An 18,364-nucleotide genomic window follows, 5' to 3' on the forward strand; every position below is an offset into this window, starting at 1 on the left:
TAATGTTAGTCTAGGGGGAGTTGATATTGACCTATCATAGTGGTTACAGTGAAGTTCGCATAAGGAAGGGCCCAGGCAAGGGCTTCATAGTAAGGGGGAGCCACATCATAGCAAAGCCAACAGTGGGTGGTCATCTCCGGGTGAGTAGCGTTTAAGAGAGCAAACGCCTTCTGAATCATGGCGAGTAGGGGCACCGGTTGAGGCCCAGGGGTCGCAGTCCGGGCTGGGGGGTCGGTGGGTCTAGGGGCCGTAGGGAGGGTAGTGGGGTGGAGCCGGGGTGGAGGTTTGGGAGCTGCGACGGGGGGCTTCTGTAACTGGGTGTTGGGTCCCACTAGGGTTGGGTCTGGACTTTTAATTATTAGTTTAATAGTGAAGATTAACCCTTTGTCTGGCCCACTCATATAGAATCTGAGCCCCCATGTATTTCCTTTTAGCCAAGTCCGGGAATGTTTTCCTGCATTTGTGAATGTGATATTAAGTGGGTCTGGACCTCTTCCAAATTCACCTGTGTAAGGGCCCCTTTTTATTGTGATAAGATCCCAACTAGAAGAGGGATTCCAATAAGCATCTCCAGTGGTCTCACATCCCCATTCTTTGCAATAGTAATGTTCTTTGCCCCCACAATCTTTTCTTTTAGCCCCTTGGGGGCAGACATAGAAAGGGAGTTCCCTGAGTTTTTGTAGGGCTTGTACATTGCTACAACTGGGCTGGTCAGATACCTGTGTGCCCTGTGGGGTGAGGTATCCTCGCATCATAGCCCGTTTTTCCATGTGATGGTCCTCCTTAGGTTTTAGGCAAGGGGTGTCCCAGGAGTCTAATCTGGCCAGCAAAGAACAAATCTCTGGTGATAAATGTGGCCACCAGGTCCAGGGAGGGGCGGTTTTTGTGGTACTCCAAATTATATCCCCTGTTTGGGAGATTACTTGCCAGGTTAACTTCTGAGGGGTATGGGGACTAGCTTTAATTGGGGGTAATAGTCCCATCATTATCAGGCAGGCGGCATAAGCGCAGCTTAAGGGGGTTACCAGTCTTTTCCAGTCTCAATGTTGTGGTGCCCGGCGGAGCTGGCTTGACGTGCGATGCATGGATCCAGGCTGCGATTCCATCAACCTTTATGGCTGTGGGTGTTGTCAGCAACACGATGAAGGGTCCCTTCCAACGCGGTTCCAAACTGGTAGAACGTGGCGTCTCACGTAAACAGAGTCCCCCACCTGGTACTGGTGAGGGCAGTCTGTGCATTTACTGTTTGACAGGGAACACATTGTTTAGTAAGATTTTCAGCCATTTCTCTCAGTCCAATAATATGATAATTGGTTTTAGCAAGAGTGGTTATTAATTTTTTAGTCCCGAAATGAGTTAACCTACGTAGCTGTTGTAGGATTTGTTCCGCCTGTTTCCTGGGCATAATCTGTTTTCCTTCTTCGGTTTCCCATCTTTGGGAGTCTGGATTAAAGCGTTTTTGGATTTTAGCCATGGTCTTAAAGTCCTGTTCTGTATAATCTGAAGGCTGAGATTCTGAAGAGTTAATTTCTTTTTCAATCAAAGGAAATAAGTAAGTTCCCTGGGCTGCCTTTTTAGCTTCCTTATCTGCCATTCTGTTTCCCCGCGCTACAGGGGAATTTCCTTTCTGATGTCCCGGACAGTGAACTATGGCTAGTTTGGCAGGCCAGTGTACGGCATCCAGCAAATCTAGGATTTCTTGTTTATTTTTAACTTCCTTTCCTGCGGAGGTTAATAGTCCCCTCTGCTGGTAAATGGCCCCATGGACATGAGCTGTAGCAAAGGCATACCGGCTATCGGTGTAAATGGTGGCCTTTTTTCCTTCAGCCATGTTTAGAGCTTGAGTCAGAGCTATTAATTCTGCTTTTTGAGCCGATGTTCCCTCTGGTAATTTATTGGCCCATATCACCCTGTCTCCATCCACTACTGCAGCCCCAGCCATCCGCTTACCTTCAAGGAGGTAGCTGCTGCCATCCGTGAACCAGGTTACCTTCACGTCCGGTAGTGGCTGGTCCGTCAAGTCGGATCGCACCCCTGCGGCTTCAGCCAGAACATCCCCACAGCTGTGGACCACCGTGGGGTCTGGGTCTGGCCAGAGGGTGGCGGGATTTAGCTGAGTGGGGGCTGCAAATCTAACTCTGTCAGAGTTGAGGAGGAGACTCTGATAGTGGGTGATCCTGGCACTGGAGAGCCATCTGTCGGGCAGTTGGCGAACAATGCTTTCCAGAGCATGTGAGGCAATTATGGTGACAGTCTGTCCCAACGTCAATTTGTCAGCATCCTTCAGGAGCAATGCCACTGCAGCAATGATTTTAAGACAGGGAGGCCATCCGGCCACAACTGGGTCCAACTTCTTGGACAAATATGCAATTGGCCTTCTCCAGGGTCCGAGTCTCTGAGTGAGGACTCCTTTAGCTATTCCCTTCTGTTCATGTACAAACAAGTAGAATGGCTTGGTGGTGTCAGGAAGGGAGAGAGCAGGCGCCTTGAGAAGGGCATGTTTGATATTATCAAAAGCCTGTTATTGTTCTTCCCCCCATTAAAAAGGGGCATTGGCCTTGGTCAAGGGGTAGAGGGGGGCAGCCAGAGTTGCAAATCCAGGTATCCAAAGCCGACAGAAGCCAGCAGAGCCCAGGAATTCCCTCACCTGTTTGGCAGTCTTAGGTGTTGGGATCTGCTCTACAGCCTGTTTGCGGGCTTCTGTCAGCCATCTCCGCCCCCCTCTTAACGAGTACCCCAAATAAGTCACTTGCCTTTTGCAGATCTGGGCTTTCTTGGCGGAGGCTCAGTACCCCAAGCAGGCCAGTTCCTCCAGCAGGGCAATCGTACCTTTCTCGCAGTCTGCCTGGTCATTAGCAGCCAGAAGGAGATCATCCACGTACTGGAGAAGAGTAACCTGGGGGTTGGAGGCCCGGAAGGGGGCCAAGTCCCAGTGGAGGGCTTCATCAAAGGGAGTAGGTGAATTTTTGAAGCCTTGTGGCAGTCTAGTCCAAGTTAGTTGTCCAGAGATCCCAGAGTCAGGACCTTTCCATTCAAAGGTAAAGATAGGCTGACTTTTTTCATGTAGTGGCAAGCAGAAAAAAGCATCTTTTAAGTCAATAACAGTATACCAGTCTCTATCTGGGGGAAGGGAGCTCAAGAGGTGGTAGGGGTTGGGCACAGTGGGATGGAGGTCTTCAACTTTCCTGTTAATTTCCCTTAAGTCCTGGACAGGGCAGTAATCATTAGCATTTGGCTTCCGTACTGGCAACAATGGGGTGTTCCAAGGAGAGTGGCATTGTTTTAGAACCCCCAATTTTAAGAGTCTCTTTATGTGGGGTTTTATTCCTTCCCTAGCTTCAGAACTCATTGGGTACTGGCGTATCGAAACAGACGTAGCAGAAGCTTTTAAATTGGTCATTATTGGAGGTTGGTGGGAGGCCAGTCCCATCCCAGCAGTTTCAACCCAAGCACCGGGGACTTTAGTTAGCCATACATCGAACTCTGGATTTATCTGGGGGCTCTCAAATAGCCTATGTTCATCTTCTAATTTCATGGTTAATATTTGGGTGAAGCTTCCATGTCGGTGGGTCATCAGTGGGCCCTTATCAGTAAAGGTAATTTGGGCTCCCATCTTGGTCAATAAGTCCCGTCCTAATAAAGGGGCTGGGCAACTTGGTATTACGAGGAACGAGTGGGATACCCGGCCCACGCCCAGATCCACCGTTCTTCAGGTAGTCCATGAAAATTGTTGGCCCCCAGTGGCCCCAAGGACCCAGGACTTCTTGTCAGAAATGGGTCCCTCTGGTTTCAGGAGTAGTGAATGTTGGGCGCCTGTGTCGACTAGGAAGGTAATAGGTTTCCCCTCCATCTCGAGAGTTACCCTAGGCTCGGGAAGGGGGTCCGAGCCCCGTCTCCCCTAGTCATCGTTCTCCAAGTTGAGTATCCTTCTGGGTTTTCTTTTGGGGCAATCTTTGGCCCAATGTCCTTTTTCCTTACACTAGGCACATTGGTCCTTTTCTAGAGGTGCCTTGTTGCCCGGGAATGGTCCTGGTCTAGCTGCTTTCTGTCTAATAACTTCCTTATCATTTTTAACTAGGGCAGCCAGAATCCTAGTCATATTTTTCTCATGTCTCTTATCCCTTCTAGTTTCTCTTTCCTCTTGTTCTTTTGCTCTTCTCTGCTTTCTCTTCCTCAGTTTCTCTTTTATTGTATATTTTTTCTGCCTCTTTTACTATGTCTGACAGAGTATATCTCCCTAGGCCATCTAACCTCTGTAACTTTCTCCTGATGTCTGATGCAGACTGATCCACAAAACTCATTAGTACTGATGCCCTCTGTTCCTCCGCCATTGGGTCGAATGGCGTGTATCTACGATATGCCTCCATGAGGCATTCGAGGAACATTGAGGGGAGCTCAGTGGGTCCCTGTAGAACCTCTCTCACCTTGGCCAAATTGGTGGGGCGTCTTGCAGCCCCTCAGAGACCAGCCACCAGAGCCTGGCGACAGACACGGAGATGCTCCCTACCGTCAGGGGTATTGAAGTCCCATCCGGGTCTGGTCAAGGGGAATCCATTATCTATAACATTTTGGAGTTGTGTAGGGCGTCCATCATCTCCAGGGACATTTTTTCTGGCCTCGAGGAGAATTCGTTCTCTTTCCTCGGTTGTGAAAAGAGTCTGCAGCAACTGTTGGCAGTCATCCCAAGTTGGCTGGTGAGAGAAAACTAGGGATTCCATTAAAGCGGTTAATTTAGAGGGATCCTCCGAGAAAGGGGGGTGATTGGCCTTCCAGTTATATAAGTCAGCAGAAGAGAAGGGCCAGTACTGAAGGGGCTGTAGGGGTGTATGTGTAGGGTCTTCTCCTGGCCCTGGAATGGGGGGGGGTCCCAGAGCTCTGAGTGGGAGGGCAGTGGCAGTGTCTGGGGAAAGAGCCCTCCTACTTCTGGTTCCCGCAGCGGGGCCCCCTTGATGGCCCGACTCAGGGAGGGCTGGAGGTGCAGTAGGCGGCTGGGCAGGTAGATAGGGTGGAGGTAGGTCCAGGGGGAGGATATCGGGCTGGGTCTCCGGGTAGATCCGTGATGTCGTCTTTTTCTCCAATTCTGCAAAAAGAACCTTGGAGGGCCCATGGGGGCCCTTGTTAGGGGGTTGAAGGGGAATCCAGGGCTTGATCCAGGCCGGGGGGACTTGGATCAAGTCCTGCCAGGTGAAAATGTAGGGAATCTGGTCCAGGTGTCCTCCGCGTTCCTGCAAAACAAGATGTCTGACTGCCTGAATAATTGTCAAGTCAAAAGTGCCCTCCGGTGGCCATCCTACATTAAATGTAGGCCATTCTGCAGCACAAAAGGTTTGCCATTTCCTTTTTGTTACCTCAACTGATAAACTATGTGCCCTCTCTTTAACGTCAGTCCAGTGAGTCAAAGTCAGATCTAAGGGACTGGAAATAGTTTGTCCCATTGTGTTATGTGTAGGAAAATTAAAGAAGAGTAAGGAAACAATGAACAAAAGACAGACCACAGTCAGAAAGTAACGGCCAAATTTTGTCTGCCACTAAAATGAAAATGACTCTGATGGCCTAGATCTGGAGCCAGACAACACTTTCGAACAGATGTGGACCCGGTCAGAGTCCACCAGATAGGAAGCCACCAAGCGTCCTTGGTCTTCCTGACCTCCTGAGGCGTCCCCCAGTGCTGCAGGTTGTGGCATATAAATGCACGTCTGCTGTCCACTGTGTATGGCCCTCACAGTACCATTATACACCTGCGAAACGAAAGTGTCTTTCCAGAATTCAGAGAGGAACAGACAAACAGCCAGACAAATATACAGACTAATGGACAAGGGCGCCTTCTTACCTCCGAGACCACAAATGTGGGTCTGGGGGCTGCTCAAATCCCAGACGAGCCCCCAAATGTTGGGACCCCTCCTCACGGAGGAATTCCAAACCTCGGGAATCGAGCGAGACCCCAAAGACTGACAGACGCTTCTCGATGCAAAGCAGCAAGAGGTGTTTATTGTAGTGCCGGTGCACCGGGGCTCAACACAGAGTCCTCACGCAGGAGGGGTGAAGAGCCCCGAAAAGCAATTTCACAGGGTTTATATAGGGAAAAACCACAGAACTGGGAAGGGGGTCTTACTTGAGGGACTTTCCACATAGAGTGAATTCTGACTGGTGGGAAAAACCATAGAGCTAGGGAGGGGGTTTTGCAGGGGGTCCTGCCCAAGGGACTTTTCTGATTGGTGGAATCCACCTGGTGTTGCTCGGCTAGGCCAGAAGCGACCATAGGCAGGGTGGTGGCTTCCTGGGTTCCAGGAAACAGAGACAGGGCTCAGGAACTAGGCAATGGGGCAAAGGTCTAAGAATAGCAACCAGAGACTATCACCTTAAAGTGGTTGTTCTTTAGTCAATTTGGGACAAGCAAGCAAGCACCTTACAAAAGCTAAGAGGGCAGGTTAGCATGGCAATGAGGCTTTTAATTCCTTGACCTTACAGACCCATGTTAGCCAGATGCACAAGGGGGTACATGAGTTTGGAGTTCGTTTGCAGCGGCTGGAGGCCCTGGCAGGCCCATTCTCCCCCCCCCCCCCCCGCCTTTTTCTGTCTTGCACTTTCAAATAAATAAATAAAAATAAACAAAAAAAAGAAAAATAAATAAAGTTACTAGCCAAGGGGTAGTGGTCCCTATCTATAATTATAATACTCAGGAGGCCGAAGCCAGAGGATCAAGAATTTGAGACCAACTTCAAGATAAACACATGCTACATAGGGACAGCCTGTCTCATTGAAAAAAAAAAAAAAAAGATGTTTGGACTGGGTCTCTTAGATGGCTCAGTGGTTAAAGGCATTTGCTAGCAAGCCTGCTGGCCTGAGTTCAATCCCCCAGTATCAACATAAAGCCACACTCAAAATGATGCATGTGTCTGTGACCTAAACATACCTACAGCCATGGAGACAGAGCCAGGAGAATCAGGAAACTTTCAGGCCAGCTAGACTGACGCACATGATAAACACAAAAATAAGAGACCCTATCTCAAGCAAAGTAGAAGGGGAGGATGAACAGTCCAAGTTCGACCTCAGACCTCCACATGTGCACCATGGCCTGTTCATGCACCCCCCCACACCCAAAATTTTTTTAAAAGCATTCATTTTTTTCTATTATATTCTTGCTCAAATTTTATTATACACACATATGTGGAGGAGTATGCATGCTATAGTGCACACATGTGGAGGTCAGAGGACAATCTAAGGATACTGGTCCTCTTCCTCCATCCATCATGTATGAGACAAGGTCTCTCTTGTTTGCCACTGAGTATACCAGCCTAGCTGGCCCACAAGCTTCAGGGATTTTCCTGACTACCTCGATTGCCGTAGGTTCACTGCAATTACAGATGCATGTGGCCCTTTCCATCTGGCTTTATGCATGTGCTAGGGATCCTAACTCCAGTTAGCAGGCTTTCACAGTAAGTGCCTTTAACCACTGAGCAAACTCTTTTTAGTTTTTTTCACGTGTAAAATAATGGGCTTCTTTATAGCATTTTCATACATATATTTCATTGTCTTTTTTTTCCTGTTTTCTGCATTCTAAAAATGCCATAGGAAATATAGATATTTGAGCCATATGTGATAACACTAAACAAACACTAATTAGCTAATCATTTCTAAAAGGATATCTGATGTTTTAATACCTGTGATTTTAGCAGTGATATACACAGCTGTAAAGTGTAAACATTTAAAATAATTCTACAAATGTTTATAACTTTTTTAAAATTTAATTTAATTTTATATATAACATATTATACTCTTTTATCACCTCTCCCCTGCTCCTCTTACCCTGGGAGTCCTCCTCAGTGGGGTTATGGTATTCACTGCAGGGTCCTGAAGGCCTCAGTCAGTTCCTGTGGGGTGGAGGAAGTGGTCCGTGCCTCAGGGTATCTTTTATTTTATTTTATTTTATTTTATTTTATTTTATTTTATTTTTTTATTTTCAAGGTAGGGTCTCACTCTAGCTCAGGCTGACTTGGAATTCACTATGGAGTCTCAGGGTGGCCTTGAACTCATGGTGATCCTCCTACCTCTGCCTCCTGAGTGCTGGGATTAAAGGTGTGCACCACCACGCCCGGCCCTTAGTGTAATCTTACCCACTCTGTGGCTCTTACAGTCTTTCTGCTTTCTCTTTCCCAATGCTCCCAGAGCCATGGAAGGCCTGTTGGCATTCTGATTTAGTGTTGGATTCTCTGTAACCTCTGGATTTCTGCTGTGGTGGATTTTGATTGGTCACTGTGTCTGTCACCATTGCTCTGAAGCTGGTTATCAGGCTAGCAGGAAGAACAGTATTCGTGACGCTGGCTCCTCTGTACTTTCTCCTGGGCCCAACAGATGTAGTAGAGGTGGCACATCTTGTGGTGGGTAGATGGCTATCTTCTTGTCTTATTGATAGATCTTGGTTCTCTTCCATTTTCTTTGTCATCTCCCCCTGGTTTGCTCACTTCCAGACAAATGCCATAGAAAAGCTTGTATATAATTTTTTGTAAAACATTTTTTATTTTCTGGTGTCTAGTTTCTCTACCTTAGTGATAGTAAATATTTAAAGACAAAATTAGATTATAAGACTGGAGAGATGGCTTAGTAGTTAAGGGGCCTGCCTGCAAAGCCTAAGGATCCATGTTCAACTCTCCAGGTCCCATGTAAGCCAGACACACAAGGTGACACAAGTGTGCAAGGTTGCACATGCATACATCTGGAGTTTGATTGCAGTAACTGGAGGCCCTTGCACACCAATTCCCTCCCCCCTCATAAAAAGAAAAGTAGATTGTAGCTGGGTATAGTGGCATATGCCTTTGATCCCAGCATTCAGGACGCAGAGGTGGGAGGATCGCCATGAATTCAAGGCCACCCTGAGACGACATAGTGAATTCTGGGACAGGCTGGGCTAAAGCAAGACTCTACCGCAAAACATTAAAAACAAAACAGGACCTCCAGCGGGCACACTGTTACTGGTATCAGGGGCTGGATGTGCTGTGGGGCTGTCTACATCACAAGATGTTGAACAGCACCCACAGCCTCCACCCATCAGATGACAGGACGGCTCCACAACTGCAACTGAAAATGTATCAAGACACTGTCGAATGCTCCCTGGGCTCCAAACCCCACCCACCATATTGCCCTAATTGCCTTTGTATCCCTTCCTAATAAAAGTGACTATTTACTACTAAAAAAAATAGTAGATTGTATCATTCCCCTTTTTGCCAGCTTCTGTGTTCTTCAGTATCTCGTGAAAAACTGAATGAAACTCTAAAATCTTTATAATGGCTTAGTACCTGTTATGCCTGCAGCTACTTATCCTAATCTCCTTCCACTGAACTTGAATTAGGCAGCCTTCTCAATGGCTACTAAACGCTCCAGGCACAGCCTCACGACCTTTGGCCGGCATCCTTCCCATGGGTCTTCATGAAGGTCTCTCCTTTTCATTCACATCTCTTAGAACTTTAAAACTCCCCTTCCATGGGAAACCTTTTACTTCCTGTCTGCCTTTCTCTGTTCAGTACGTGCCACAGACATTACATTTCATACTTACCCATTCTTACTGTTCCAGTGGTGTCTGCCTGAAAGCAGGGCATGTGTGGTGGTCACAGCTGCACCTCAACACCTGCAATGGGAGACGGCCACTCTAAGAGTCAAGTTGACTTAGACGATACACCCAGCAAAGTAATTTGAAGAATGTTTATTTGTTGATTAATTATTATTTATTTATTTATTTGAGAGAATGACAAAGTGAAAAGGAGGCAGATAGAGAAAATGGGCATATCAGGACTCTGGCCACTGCAAACAAACTCCAGATGCATGTGCCTTCTTATGTATCTGGCTTTATGTGTGTACTGGGGAATTGAACCTAGGCCCTTTAGCTTTGCAGGCAAGTACCTTTACCACTATGCCATCTCTCCAGCCCAGCAAAGTAATTTTAAAGAACTCACCTCCTCAAAAAAAAAAAAAAAAAATTCTAGGAAGTCGCAATTTCTTTTTTCCAGCACTGTATACTCTATACTTAATAAAGTAACATGTTGCATCATAGCCTTTTAAATATTATTTATTTATTTATTTGATAGTGACAGAGAAAGAGGCAGAGGAAAAAAGAGAGAATTGGCATGCCAGGGCCTCCAGCCTCTGCAAATGAACTCCAGACGTGTGCGCCCCTGTGCATCTGGCTAATGTGGGTCCTGGGGAATCAAGCCTCGAACCAGGGTCCTTAGGCTTCTCAGGCAAGCGCTTAACTGCTAAGCCATCTCTCCAGGCCAAGCCCTTTAAATAAGTATATTGTTGGAATTAGTGAACAAATGCCAAAATCGAAAAGAATTTCTGCTTCTGGTTCTTAAAATATGTACCAACATTTTTTTTCTCAGCTGATACCCCCTATAAAAAGCAAAACAATCCAAAAATTCCATTTCCCCCCATACACCACAAATCCGCTCATGAATTTGCAGAAAATCTCCCTAAAGCTTTGTGAAAGGCATAAAGAACAACTGGAAATTACTCATCTCTCGCCAGGTGTAGTGGTGCACTCCTTCAATCCTAGCACTTGAGAGGCAGTGGTAGGAGGATCACTGTGAGTTTAAGGTCACCCTGAGACTACATAGTGAATTCTAGATCAGACTGGACTGGAATGAAACCCTACCTCGAAAAACCAAGAAAGAAAGAGAGAGAGAGAGAAGGAAGGAAGGAAGGAAAGAAAGGGAAAGGAAAGGGAGGGGAGGACAGGGGGAGAGGGGGAGGGGAGAAGGGAAGGGAGGGGAAGGGGAGGGAAGGAAAGAGGAGGAAGAAATTACTCATCTCTGGCCTACCTTGTAAGCAAAGTGGAGGTGAAAAGACTTTTTAGGGAGAATAGTCTAAGTCTGCAATCTAAGAGCCACATTGCTGAGTTACTGTGGGGGAACAATGAATGTGAGATCCCTTTGACATCCCAGTTAAACATTAGAGAGAGCAAAGACTGCTTTCCTATTCTCCTACCGGGCAGGAAATGCTTGTCAATCATACCATCCTTTCCCTTGGCCCCGGGCTCTATTTGAAGCCAAGGCTGTAAGTAGTCTAAAGAACAGTCATTATATCATTGTTGCCTTTATGATGTGGGTTAGCTGTAGGCAAAATTACTAGTGGTAGAAAGCACAAACCATTGTTTTTCTCTGTTGCCCCCACAAAAACTTAGACATCATATGTATAAATCTAAAATCCAGATTAGTTTTTGGTTTTTTTGTTTTGTTTTGTTAGGTTTTTAAGAGAGTCTCATGTACCTCAGGCTGGTTAAACTCCCTGTGAAGATGTGCATGACCATGAATTCCTGATCCCGCTGCCTCCACTTGCCAGCTTCTAGAATTACAGGAATGCACCCCATGCCCAGTCCAGAAGTTTGTCTTTTTTACTTTGTCCCTTTTCACTAGTGATGTTCACCTTGGAAGATATTAGATCTAAGCTTTTGTGGGAATAATGATTCCTCTCAAAAAGAAATATTAAACTTCAGCTCTTAAAAACATCTCCTTAGATGTTGCAGATCAAAGCCACAGATGTGATCTGTATCCAAATAACTCAATTCATAAGAATTCATAGTGTCTGCTATGTGGAAAACCTATTCCCAAAGTCATGAGAACTGGAAGGAAGATAATAGATCCCAAGTGGCAACTATACTCAGAGAAAATAATTCATGGTGTCATAAGCTCTCATGAATAAAGGGCGACTGCTTAAGGAGTCTGATATGCATTCATATCTTACAGATAGGATTAACTAAAATTTCTAATAAGCCAGTCAACTCTATTGTAAAACTTATTTTAAAAAGTTATTTAGGCTGGGATGCACACCTTTAATCCCAGCACTCAGTTAGCAGAGGTAGGACAATCTCTGTGAGTTCAAAGCCAGCTGAGACTACATAGTGAGTTCCAGGTCAACTTGGGCTAGAGTGAGATCCTACATCAAAAAAGCAAAAGACAAAGTATTTAAGAAAAATTGTTAGGCAAATTTGAAGTGAAGAGGCAAATATAACAGTATATTTCACTGCTATTATTGATAATCTTCAAGGATACCAGCTATTTTTATCAAGTACCAATAAAGCAAGTCCACTAATAAGTCTTATCTGTTAAGGCCGGTCCAACAGTCCAACAGGCTCTACGCTTTGGCAGTATAAATAATTAGCAATTGATTCAATTGATCATACCTAAAACAAGATAAAAGATTTTGAGTACTGACATGATGCCACACATGGAAAATTCTATTGCTGGCTTCAGCTGATGGCCCCATGGGATGCAAGTGCACTCAAAATACTGTAGAATAATCAAACTACATGGGTATGAGACAGAAAGGAATTTTCTGCTTACATGCAAAACCTGTCCTTAAGACACCATACTATATATATTCAAATATTTCAAATCAAGGACAACTTGGAACAAGTATTTCAGCAATGGGATGGATCCTCAACCTATTGGTATAAAACCTCAGAAAACCAAACATTAAACTTGCATTTCTTAAAAAAAAAAAAAAATCTGAGTGTTGTGGTGCACGACTTTAATTCCAGCACTCAGAAGACAGAGATCAGAGGCCACCCTGAGACTACATAGTGAATTCCAAGTCAGCCTGGGCTAGAGCAAGACACTACCTCAAAAACCAAAAACAAAACAAAACAACCTTAACATTTCTCAGGAATATATCAAGATTTGTCGTTTTTGTGAAATTGAATGAGGAAGTTACTATCTTCACAAAAGAAAAGTTTTAAACATTTTGTTACCAAACACAACTAAAAGCTGTCCATTAGGAAATTTTAATTCAATAGCAGTCTTCAACAGGCAAAATGAAATCCTCTTCTGCCATCTAGAGGACACACTGGCCAGAAAATAATTTGCCTCTTATCCCCTGACGCCTAAAAGTTTACATGTACATATATATTTTATATATATTTATGTAATTTATATATATATAAATAAATATATAATTTATTTATGAGAGAGAGGCAGATAGAGAATGGGTGCATAAGGGCCTCTAGCCACTGCAAACAAACTCCAGACACATTCACCATCTTGTGTATCTGGCTCATGTGGGTACTGGGGAATCACACCCGGGTCCTTAGGCTTCACAGGCAAATGCCTTAACTGCTAAGCCATCTCCACAGCCCAAAGGTTTGTTTTTTAAATATTTTTATTTATTTATTTGCAAGGAGAGAGAGAGAGAGAAAGAAAATGGTGCACAAGGGCCTCTAGCCTCTGCAAATGACCTCCAAACACCAGTGCCCCTTTGTACATCTGGTTTTACATGGGTACTGGGGAACTGAAGCTGGGTTGTTAGGCTTTGCAGGTAAGTGCTGTAACCACTGCGCAATCTCTCCAGCCCAAAAGGAGTTTTTAAAAAAAAAAACAGGGAGGGATTTGTGAATAGCTATATGCTTTTCTTTGTGCTACTGTATCAGGTTTCATGACAAAGAATTCTTTGAAAAAGCATTTCCCCTAACTATGGGCAATCCCAGGAGCTCATGCTAAGATTCTCTAAGTTCCCTTAGCTAATTTTTAATAGTATTATAAACTGCAATGCATGTGTTAGCCCTCAGCATATAGTCGGGGTTGTTTTAAAATCAGTGTGACACTCTGAACGCTGTGTCCTGTCTGCACCTTTTCCGATGGTGGGGTGGGACAGGAGCATATTGCTCTTTGGCCTTCAATATGCCTCATAATTTTTTGTTGAAAGCAGACTTCCAGTGTTGGTAGAAGGAACAGAGGCAGATAGACCTTCACGGTGAAGCTTTCTTGTCATGTCAAAGGTAGACCACGTTTACATGCTGCTGTGATGTCAGAGGCTAGCGTTCCCTGTAGTGTCTTTGGTGTTGTCTTGGTTTCTCGCAGATTCCTTCTTAGGCGTGGTTTGCAGTGGCCATCCTCCGCTCCTGGTGCAGGGTGATTTCTCCTGTGCACTTGGCTCCACCCTGATTCTGAGAGAAGCGGTTTGCTCTGTGGCCTCTTTCCTCTGAAGAATGTCAGATAGGCAATTGGTTTCAGTACATTCTGCTATTTTCCAGTGAGGATGACTCATAAGTTCTTTTACTGAACCAGAACCCAAGTCCTCACAATATCTTTTCTAACCTCAATCCAAAGAAGCTGCGTAAGGTCCAGTATCAAGGGAAGTTGAGGTGCATCCCAGCATATAAAGTTGATCGTTTCAAGGATAAAGGAGCCTGTTTAATCTCCTGTTTCCACTAATTTTGTTTTCATCAGTTTCTTGTCAAAATTTTATTGCTTTTGATCATAAACACTTGTGAAACTACTGGAATTAGAAAAAGTACAGCTTATACTTATTTCTTTATTTGGAAGAGTTCTCTGTAGTCCATTGCAGCCTCAAACTTTCAGTCCTCTTCTGCCTCCCAAGTGCTGAGATTTCAGGTGTGTATCCCCGTATCAGGACTTGCAGTATAATTTCTAAAACTCAAAATGAACCAGAGCGGAAACTCACCTTCAAGCATGATGATGGTAAATTATATTCCAAAACCAAGTTCTCATATGAGATATTTAGAGTAGATCAGCTGTGGGCATCTTATTTCTTTAGACTCCTCTGGAGGTACAAGTAAAAATGAGCCATAACTTGAGGCTCCATCCTCAGGAGTTCAGTTGAGCCAAAGACTCCATGTGATTCCAATGCACGTGATCTAGTCATGACGATGCAGTGGCCATCTGTGCCTGAATTAGAGTTCCAGCTCATCTAGTAATACTAAGGCTTGTTGCTAACACATGGGACCCTTGGTGTAAAGACAATGTGATGGTTAATTATGATTGTTAACATGACAGGATGTAGAATCACTTAGGAGACAAACCTTTGGTCATGTCTGTGAGGGATTTTCTAGATTAGGCTAACTTAGGTGGGAAGACCCACCATAACTGTGGGCAGCATCCCAAGCCACAGTCCTGGACTGCAGACAAAGCAGAAAGCAAGCTGAGCTCCAGTACTCACCAACAGCAGCTTCTTGATTATGAATGCAATGCGACCAGCCAGCTCCAGCTCCTGCCACCATGCCTGCCCCACCATAATGGACTGTGCTCTCAAACTGGGAAGCAAAACAAAATCTTCCTTAAGCTGTTTTTGTCAGATATTTTGCCACAATAGCAAGAAAAGTAACTAATATAGATGCTAACACCTCGTCACAGCAGTAATTAGCATTTAATGAGCAACTAATATGCTCCAGGCACTGTCCTAAGTATTCTTCTGATTTAACCTCATTTAAGCTTTTCAATAACCCAGCCACTGTTTTTTCAAGAAACTGTGGCAAATACAGAGCACAGCAGTAAAGCCAGGGTTCAGATGGACATAGTCTGTTCTCTTTGGTAAATAAGTCATACTCTGATAGTTCAGATCAGTTGACATTACTCAATACTGCTTTGTCACCTTTGTAACCTTACTGGGCCGCACTCCATGCTGGTAACTATCGTATTTGCATTTTACTGTTAGGGGAATGTAGATCAATTTTAGAAAGAACTGATGTAAGCCTATGAATTATGAATGGCAAAATCTGAGCTCACAACAGCAGCAGGTTATGTCACCATCTCCTCCTGTTCTATTCATTTTCAGCTTCTACCAATAAACTCACTTCCACCCCCCCACCCCAGTGTGCTCACGTTCACACTACTCATTCTAGTATCGAGCTACAAAGTGCAACTCTCTTAACCCATTCTGTGCCAATTGGTGCTTCTCCAACATGCTATCAGGAAGCCTCCTTTCCTGTCTGGTTCTAAGGCTGTCACAATGTGAATCTAACAATTGAGTATTTCTTGTAGGAAGGAAAAATATCTGCCATTGGTTATGAATGTTTGAGTTTCTGTCACTTGCAACCAACAATACTGACTCTGAGTATGGAAACAGATTTCTCAAAAGATCAAGTAGTGAGAAACTGACAAGGAAAATAAAAGTGATCATTCACAATATCCTGTAGCATTGGGAGAAATTTGGAATAAATCATTTTGGTCAGACTTACTGTCAAAAAAAAAAAAAATTACCAGTTGAAGAAGTGACCTGAAATCCATGAAAAGATATTGTTTAAATTATTCTGATAGCTGTATTAGTTTGATCCAGCTACTGAAACAAACTGTATGATTTAAACAGAAGCCTGTTGTGTCACTTCTGAAATGTGGGAGTCCAAAGTCAACTGCCAACACCACTGATTTCTTTCTGCTGCTCGTCAAAGATCTGATCGTGGCCTGCTTCCATGGTTTACTTGCAGTGTTTTCCCCTCCCTGTTTTCACTTAACTTCCCTCTATTCATATCTATGACCCAAGGTCCATTTCTATAATAATCATTGGATTCTATCTTACCTAATGACCTCACTTTAATTTGATTACCTCTGTAAAGACACTACTTCTATATAAGTTCATAATCCAAAGCACTGTGCGTTACGACTTCAACACGTAAATCCCAGGGTAATCACAATTCAACCCATAACAATATAAATCTGTGAACCTAATTCCATCAATCCTCTACAAAAGTGCTTATGGATGGCTTGTTTTCTTTCTCTTTTTTTAATTGACAACTTCTATACTTACAGACAATAAAACATAATTCCTTCCCCACCCCACCTTCTCTTTCACAATTCTACTTTCCATCATGTCCTCACCCTCTATCCTTTAGTCTTTTATTTTGATGTCATTGTCTTTTTCTCATATTATGAGGATCTTGTGTAGGTATTGCTAGGCATTGCGAGGTTTTGGATATGGAGGCCAATTTCTGTCTGGACAGTTGTATTTAAGAAGTGGTACCCTTCCTTTGGCTCTTATATTCTTTCTGCCACCTTTTCCACAATGAACCCTGAGCCTTGGAAGATGTGATAGAGATATTTTAGTGCTGAGCACTCCTCTGTCACTTCTCAGCACCACGTTGCCTTCTGAGTCATCCCAAGGTCACTGCCGTTGGAAAAGAGAAGCTTCTCTAACCAAAAATGAGAGTAGCATTAATATATGCATATGAATGCTGGGTGTGGTGGTGCACGCCTTGAATCCCAGCACTCAAGAGGCAGAGGTAGGAGGATCACCATGAGTTTGAGGCCACCCTGAGACTACATAGTGAATTTCAGGTCAGCTTGGGCCAGAGTGAGACCCTATCTCAAAAAACCAAAAAAAAAAATATATATATATATATATATATATGTATGTATGTATGTATGAATGATGTATATGTATATGTATATATGTATATGGAGAAGTGCTTACTGGGCAGCATAGTATAATAGTATATACATTTAGCCAGAAACCAGATGTTACACCCTTAGGGCTCATGACTACCCATTGTAGGTTTTCAGTATCAGTATCAGGGATGTATTCGCTCCCATGGAGTGAGCCTCTAGTCAAATCAGAGGGCGGTTGGTTTCCCCCATAACAGACATGCCACTATTGCACCCGTTGGCTCATTTGGCCTGGCTGGCCAAATTTAAGGCTTGCAGTGTCCACTGTTGAGTATCTTCACTGGTGATTTCTTTCTCCCATTGAACTGCATGCAGTGTGGCTTTTTCTAGCTTTCTATCAGCTGGTCTACATGGAGGTTTTCAGCTCAGCTCCAGCAGGATTTCTCAGTGACCTTGCAGCCCAAGTACGTGGAGTCTTCATCAATAGCTTCTTCCCATCTATTCCTTGTGGGAAACCAAGGCCCTTGGCAATGGCCTATAATGTTTTGGGGGCATCAGGGACCTCCTTGGCCAAGAATTTGCTGAAGGGTACTGGGATACTAATTTCTGAAAAGCATAAATCCTTGGCTTTTGTGACAGTTGTGATTTTACATTTATTCCAAAACAGGCCATTGGTGTCTGTTACTGTGACTTTATATTTATGTATGCATATCTCCCTTACTAGATTATATACTCCATGAGGGAAAAGGTTCAGTATAACATTAACACTGGCTTGACAAAAATAAAAGGGTCCCTGGGCTGGAGAGATGGCTTAGCGGTTAAGCGCTTGCCTGTGAAGCCTAAGGACCCCGGTTCGAGGCTCAGTTCCCCAGGTCCCACGTTAGCCAGATGCACAAGGGGGCGCACGCGTCTGGAGTTCGTTTGCAGAGGCTGGAAGCCCTGGCGCGCCCATTCTCTCTCCCTCTATCTGTCTTTCTCTGTGTGTCTGTCGCTCTCAAATAAATAAATAAATAAATGAACAAAAAATTTAAAAAAATAAAAATAAAAAAATAAAAGGGTCCCAGCCAGGCATGGTGGCACACACCTTTAATCCCAGCACTCAGGAGGCAGAGGTAGGATTGCTATGAGATCAAGGCCACCCTGAGACTACAGAGTTAATTCCAGTTCAGCCTGAGCCAGAGTGAGATCCTACCTCAAAAAACAAAAACAAAATCAAAATTAAAAAATAAAAAAAATAAAAGGGTCTCCATGGCGGTAAATAT

This window comes from Jaculus jaculus, chromosome 15 (assembly GCF_020740685.1).
Source record: "Jaculus jaculus isolate mJacJac1 chromosome 15, mJacJac1.mat.Y.cur, whole genome shotgun sequence".
In the NCBI taxonomy this organism is placed as follows: Eukaryota; Metazoa; Chordata; class Mammalia; order Rodentia; family Dipodidae; genus Jaculus; species Jaculus jaculus.